Source organism: Spermophilus citellus, assembly GCF_964194105.1.
Source record: "Spermophilus citellus genome assembly, chromosome: 18".
Lineage (NCBI taxonomy): Eukaryota > Metazoa > Chordata > Mammalia > Rodentia > Sciuridae > Spermophilus > Spermophilus citellus.
Window position 1 is genome coordinate 14418633 of NC_138200.1, and position 6869 is coordinate 14425501.

Below are 6869 nucleotides of genomic sequence, written 5' to 3' on the forward strand. Positions count from 1 at the left end.
CTGGTGGGGACAGGGAATCCCTGAAGGGAATACATTTTTAAAAAATAGTGGAAACAGGGAAGAAGAAGGAGAGTTGTTGTCCAAGAGCTTCTACGTACAAATAAAAATTAAAAAAAAAATAAAGAGTCTTTTAAATGGTTCTGAGCGTTCTAATGATGAACTGAGAGGAGGATGAGAGGACACAGGAGATGGACAGTTTTTATTGCTGGCCTGCCCTGTGTGGCTTAGGGGGCCTCCATCCGGAGTTTCTTCCTGTTTGGGGGCTCTTCAGGCTCTCACTCTGAGCCGGAGTCAGAGCCCCCATCGAAGGCAGAGATGGTGCTGCCCTTGGGGTTGGTGTAGAGGCTGTTGTCTGAGCAGGGGTAGTTGGTCTGCAGTTGGGCACTCGACCTCGCCTTCTGCAGTGCACGGACTTGCTGCTCCAGAAGAGCATTCTGCCGCTCGAGGTCATCAGTATCTTGCTGGTGTGTGTGGTTTTTCCTTCGCATATACTGGATATACTCTGTGGCTTTGTCTAGGATCTGGGCCCGGGATGCCTTCTGTCCTTGGAGTGATGGGACTGAGTCCTGCGAACTGTGAAAGCTGTCTTTGATGGGGTCCTTGCGTTTTTGTTCCAGTGCATTATGATGAGCCCGTTTGTCAGCGTTGCTCTCCACCTGGATATCATCCTTATCGCTCCTTTCCTACAGCCCAGGGGCGCGACAGGGAGGGGGAGGGGTGGAGGGGAGAGGGAAGTCACCGACAACAACAAGCCAAATGCCCCCCCACACACTCTCACTCACTCTCTGAGGTTCTGGAATTTTGTGTATCAATTCTCATTTAATTTTAAGAATTTTTAAATTTCCCCCAATTTCCTCTATCACCCTTTCATTATTCAAAAGTATACTGTTCAATCTCCATGTCTTTAGAGTTTCTATAGGTTTTTTGGGGGGGAGGGGTGTTGATTTCTAATTTCATTTCATTACAGTCAGATAAGATGCAAGAAATTATATCACTTTAAAAATTTGTATTTGCTAAGAGTTGCTTTGTGGCCTAAAACATGGTCTGCTTTGGAGAAGGTTTTATGAAGGGCTGAGGAAAAAAAATTTGGCTGTTGGATGAAATAGTGTATAGATGTCTACACTCATTTGATTTATAAGTTATAGAGGGTCTTCACTGAATTTGTCTGGATGACCTCTCGTTGAGAAAGGTATGTTGAAATCACCCAGTATTATTGTACTGGGGTCTGTCTGAGTCTGCAAGTTGAGTAGTGTCTGTTTTATGTAATTAGGTGCACTGATGTTTGGGGCATAAGTATTTACTATCAGAACTTCTTGTTGGATTGATGTCTTTATCAGCATGAACTGACATCCTTTGCCTGATTTTTGGCTTGAAGTCTGCTTTGTTGAATATTAGAGTAGCTACTCTGGCTTGTTTTCAGGTTCCATTTACATGATACAACAATTTCCATTCTTTCACTTTTTGCCTGTGACTGTCTTTGCCTATAAGGTGAGTTTCTTGCAAACAACATTTAGTTGGGTGTTATATTTAATCCATTTTGACAGCCTATGTCTTTTAATTGGAGATTTGAGACCATTTACATTCAATGTTGTTATAAAGAGATGTTTAATTCCTACCATTTTTTATTATATTCTTTTTTTTATTACTAGGAATTGAACTCGGGGGCACTTGACTACCGAGTCACATCCCCAGCTGTACTCTGCATTTTATTTAGAGACAGGGTCTTACTGAGTTGCTTAATGCTTCACTTTTGCTGAGGCTGGCTTTGAACTCGAGATTCTCCTGCCTCAGTCTCCTGGGCCACTGGGATTACAGGTGTGCACCACCATGCCAGACTTGATTAATTTCTAATGTTTAATGTGGTTCGGTTTCTCATTTGATTATCTGCTCTTCAAAATGATATTTGTACATTTGTTGTCTCTGGAGTTCTTTTTTAAAAATTTTTGTTGTATTTAAATATTTTTCTCTAGTTCCAGCTTAGAAATCATTAATTCTTTTAGTTTCTGTTTATCTTATAAGGATATTATTTCCCCTTTGATTCTGAAGGGTAGCTTTGCTGGATATAGTAATCTTGGTTGATTTTCTTATGGGGCTTGGAACATAGTATTCCAAGCCCTCCTGGATTGTGCTAAGAAGGCAGGAGTTATTGATTGGCTTATTTCTAAAAGTGACCTTCATAAAGGTCACAATGAAATCTTCTCTTTTTTTTTTTTAAAGAGAGAAAGAGAATTTTAATATTTACTTTTAGTTTTTGGCAGACACAACATCTTTGTATGTGGTGCTGAGGATCCAACCCGGGCTGCACGCATGCCAGGTGAGCGCACTACCACTTGAGCCACCTCCCCAGCCCAAATCTTCTCTTGAAGTTTTAAAAAAATTCTATCTTTGTTCTGTGCATTAGACATTGTAATTATAACATTCACAGAGACTTCTTTTTTATCTTGTCTATTTGGGGTTCTGAATGAATCCCATGTTTTATGTCCAACCCATTTTCAAGGTTTGGAAAATTGTCTTATTTCACTGAAGAATTTATCGATGCCATTAGTCTGCATCTCACAATGTTCTTTGATTCGAGGGATTCTTAAATTTGAACTCTTAATGTTGTCCCACAGTTCTTGTATATTCTGGTCATGGTTAATCATTTCCTTTAATGCTGTCTGGATGTTCACAGCTGGCTACTTGGTCTTCCAGCTCAAGATTCTGTCCTCAGCATGGTCTACTCTACTAAAGAGGCGTTCAACAGAACATTTTGATTTATTGTATTTCATTTTCAAGAGTTTTGGTTCTTTTTCAATATCTCTATCTCCTATTGAATCTCTCACTCATATCCTATACTGATTTCCTTAATTCATCCAGTTGTTCAAATTCTCTAGTTTCTTGACCATTTTACAATAATTTAAAATTCTCTATCTAATATTTCATTGACTTCTATATCTTTGGAGTCAGTTTCCAGTGAATTATAAGCTTTTGGAGGTGTCATGTTACCTTTTTTTTTTTTTTTTTTTACAGTTCTTGTAAACCTGGGTCAGGTTTTGTTTTGCTTTTTAGAGTATTTGTTAATTGTTTATTTTCCAAGAAAGATTATTTGTTAGCCTTTCATGTTTTATAGTTCAGGAGCACAAGTCAGTACAAACTTCTAAGGACCTCAATCCAAAGAAATTCTTTTTATTCCAAAATCACTTTGCACTCTGAAAGATTCCAGCCCTCCTCATCTCCTCAAAATCTTTCATGGAATCATAATTTCTGTAGAAATCTGCATATGCCTTCTTTCTTGACTCGGCCACACCAAAATTAGAGAGCTGCAACCTCCAGGCAAAAGTGACTGCTCCAACAATATGAAACCACAGCCACTTGGCCAGAAGACCCCGCCTCTGAGGTTTCGCCAAAGCCCTGGAAGCCGTAGCAGTTAGTGTCCTCCACACCAACGTCCTTCCTGGTAGATAGAGAAGTGGACCCCTGTGTCAGGTTTTATAAATCTGTTGAGGTGGATTCTTTTCTATTTTTATGTGCAGGTCTTTTTAGGGCACAACATTTTCTTGTCAAAGTATTCTGGGATATGAAGTTGTGGTGAATTTTTCTATATACTTATTTTTTAAAAAAATATTTTTAGTTGTAGATGGTCACAATACCTTTGTTAATTTTTATGTGGTGCTGGGGACTGAGCCCAGTGCCTCACTCGTGCTAGGCAAGTGCTCTACTCCTGAGCCACAACCTCAGCCCTCAATATATTTCCAAGTAGGTTTTATAGTATAATTTCCCAGCTTGTTTTTTTGGTGAAGATTAGTGTATTTTGATAGTGTATTGTGTCAGAGGTTGAGGATTCCGCTTTCCTTGTAGGTCTCAAGAGTGCAGTCCTTCTGTAGGTCTGGCTATGGTGTTGTATACATCAGGGTGTGGGGTATACACCCTCTGATTGCTCTTCACTTAACAGCTGTATATTCTAAAGTGATATGTGAATGATCTAGACTGAGACCCATTGTAAGTGTGGTATCCACAAACTTTGTTTTTTTGTGTAATTGTGGATGTCCATGAGTGGGACCTGAGGGTCCCTGCTAGACATTCCTACTCAGGGCCTGGTCATTATTTTGGGGGTTTTGTTTTTTCTGTTCTTTGTATTGAAATATCATTGCTGTTTGAGCATGGTTAGTTTGTGGAGCAAGATATGCCGTCTTTTGGCGGGGTTTAGCTTGGCAGCATTCTCTACTCTCTTAACTTGTATTGTCCCAGTAGGTTCCTGACACCTTACAGAAAAAGGGGGAAACAAAGAATAGCAATATCAGAAGCAAATGATCTACAGCATTAAATACCTGGTGCCTAGTAGGACATCTACAACACTAATTACCACAAAGACAGAAATGGGGGGGGTCAGCAATGCCAGCAGCACAAACAATAACTAGCTGTGAACTAGATCTTGCATTAAAGTAAACAGCAAGAGTCAATTGTGCCACCATGGTACAACAGCTGCAACAACATGAATGGTGGGGCAAGTAGTTATATAAACCAAAGGGTTCACTAAAAGAAAAGAAAATGTGATGGGATGGTAAAAGAAAGCTTGGAGTCTGCAAAGATGTGAACAGTGGAGGCAGAAGAGATGTAGCAAGTGATGGCTATAAAGAAGAAAAGGAAGGAAAAGAGAACAGGTGAATTTGGCTATTAGAGGAAGAAAACAAGAAAAATGAGCAAAAATAAATGAACATGAAAACTCTAACCCTTAAAAGACAAAACAAAAATTTCCATTAAAAAATGCTAAAAATGAGGGGGAAAAGAAATATGTATATATACAGCCACAGACCAATCAGCACAGCAAGAACATGCTCTTAATGAAAAACGAAAAACTTGTCTCCACTGAGGTGGCCAACACTGTTGAGCACTGGGGCTGTGGCTCAGTGGTACACCACTCCCCTAGCACGTGTCTATCTCCACTGGGTTCAATTCTCAGCACCGCATATAAATAAACTAATTAAAGGCACATTGGGGAAGAAAAACTGAGGATGAGGACAGATGATCCCTACCTATCGTTGACTGCCTTTTCATTTCTTCTTGGACTGTGTATTCCTTAGAGCAGGACTGGGGCTGTTACATTCCTCGGTGTCCTCCTGCTCCTCCTCTGCCTCCTAGGTCCTCTTCTCCATCCCCCTCCTTCTCGCTGAGCCACTAGCTGGAGTGGCCTAAAACTGAAGCTGGTCAAAATAACTTTCAACTTCCCCTCTCCTCAGTGAAGTGAGGACAGATGAGAAGTACTGTTGCCTGCAGTTCTGTTTAGACCTGATCAGTGCATTCCTGGGTGAGGCTGATGCAGAGTGCTACATGGGGAGTTTGGTAGCTGGAGCTTGACTCTAATTGGGCCTTTGGGACTTCATTGTGTGGTATCTGCTTTAGAGAGATTAGATCAACATGCCCCAGGGCCAGGTGGATGCCCATCTCCATTGGGAGTCTGGATCTCAGTATCCTCCTAAGAATTGTACTCAGAGCAGGGGGGGCCAGTCCTCCACAGGTCTCTCTCTGCTGGCGATGAATACAGCCTTGACAGGTTTAGTCCATGAGTTGTTCATACCCACCTGGTTCCTGAAACTTCTGCAGCTGGTCATGTGACACACGAAGGGAAAGTAAGTTGCACTCTTCTTCTTGACTCTGATTTAACCCTCCTCGGTACAGTCTTCTCTGTTTCAATCATGTTCTCCTAGGTACACACTAGGCTGCACAGTAGTTGCTTGCTGGGACAGTATGGCAATGTTTTGTGGTCTGCTGGGATCCCACAGCACCAAGCGTCAGTATAGTCTTCTCTAGATGATGGACCTCAGCTGTCCCCTTGCCAGTTGAGAAACAAAGAACAGTCTTTAAATACCAGTTCACAGTGCAGCCTCTGAATCAGGGGACTTCAGGTTGCTTCTCTGTTCTACAGGTTTTCCACAACAAATCTGTCCTTTGTTATCCTTCCTCACTGCAGTGAACAAGTGCCACTGTGACAACTGGCTCGGCTCCAGTGTACTTTCTTGATTGTTCACTGCACCCAAATTTCTGAGTCTCTAAGAGCTTCTGATGGTCCGATATTGAATTTCGGTGAATTCCCTCTTTCACTTACCTCACTGAGAAAGCAGTGCTCCCACTACTTGAATCCTGAGTCATGGAGTAAGTGAACTTGCAGCCTTGCTCTATTCTTCCGTCTTTCTCTCCCTTTTGGAATGTCTGTGGTGCATTAGTTGATATGCATGATGGTGTTCCACAGGCTCCTCAACCTGTTCGTTTTCTTCTTTCAGATGGGGTAATTTCAATGGCCTTGCTTTTGAATATCTCTAGTAAACTTTCCACTTCAGTTTTTGTACTTTTCAGCTCCAGGATTGTTTCCTTTCTGTACTTTGTTTACTGAGATTCTTGTTTTGTTCTACAGTTTTCTTTACTCATTCAGCATAGTTGAGTTAATATCTTTTACTATTAATTGCAATGTCAGAGCATCCTTAGGAGTGCTTTTTTTAAATGTAGAAGTGATGTTTCTATCAAGTTCTTTGTTTTTATTAGATTATACATTTGTTTCTTTGTTTCTTTTTTAGAACTGGACATTCAGAGTATTATAGAACTGTGATTCTAGAAATCTGATGGCCCTACTCCTCAGGGATTGCTGGTTAGAGTCTTCCATGTGTGAATTTTTCAAATAGTTCTATTTTATTCCTTTTGTGTGTGATCATTGAAACTTATCTTCAGTTTTCTCTGTCGTAAGAATTATTTGAATGTCTAGATTCAGAAAAAAAGGAGAGTTCTGTCCCTCTCAGATTTTCTGGTGTTCTGCTGGAGAAGCTGCTTGGATAGAACAAACCAAAACCAATGCAAATGTCTCTGCCAGTCTCTCAGGGCACTACTAGACCAACAATCTG

At 40.8% G+C, this 6869-nt stretch overlaps 1 pseudogene across 1 annotated transcript; it reads right to left on the reverse strand.

Annotated features, from left to right (window-relative positions):
* Positions 1 to 224: 224 nt before the first annotated feature.
* Positions 225 to 5674, reverse strand: LOC308637845 (protein max-like; annotated as a pseudogene). The gene is made up of 2 exons: positions 5654 to 5674; positions 225 to 683 (listed from the first exon to the last, which is right to left on the reverse strand). The product of its transcript is annotated as a protein max-like (transcript).
* Positions 5675 to 6869: the final 1195 nt, after the last annotated feature.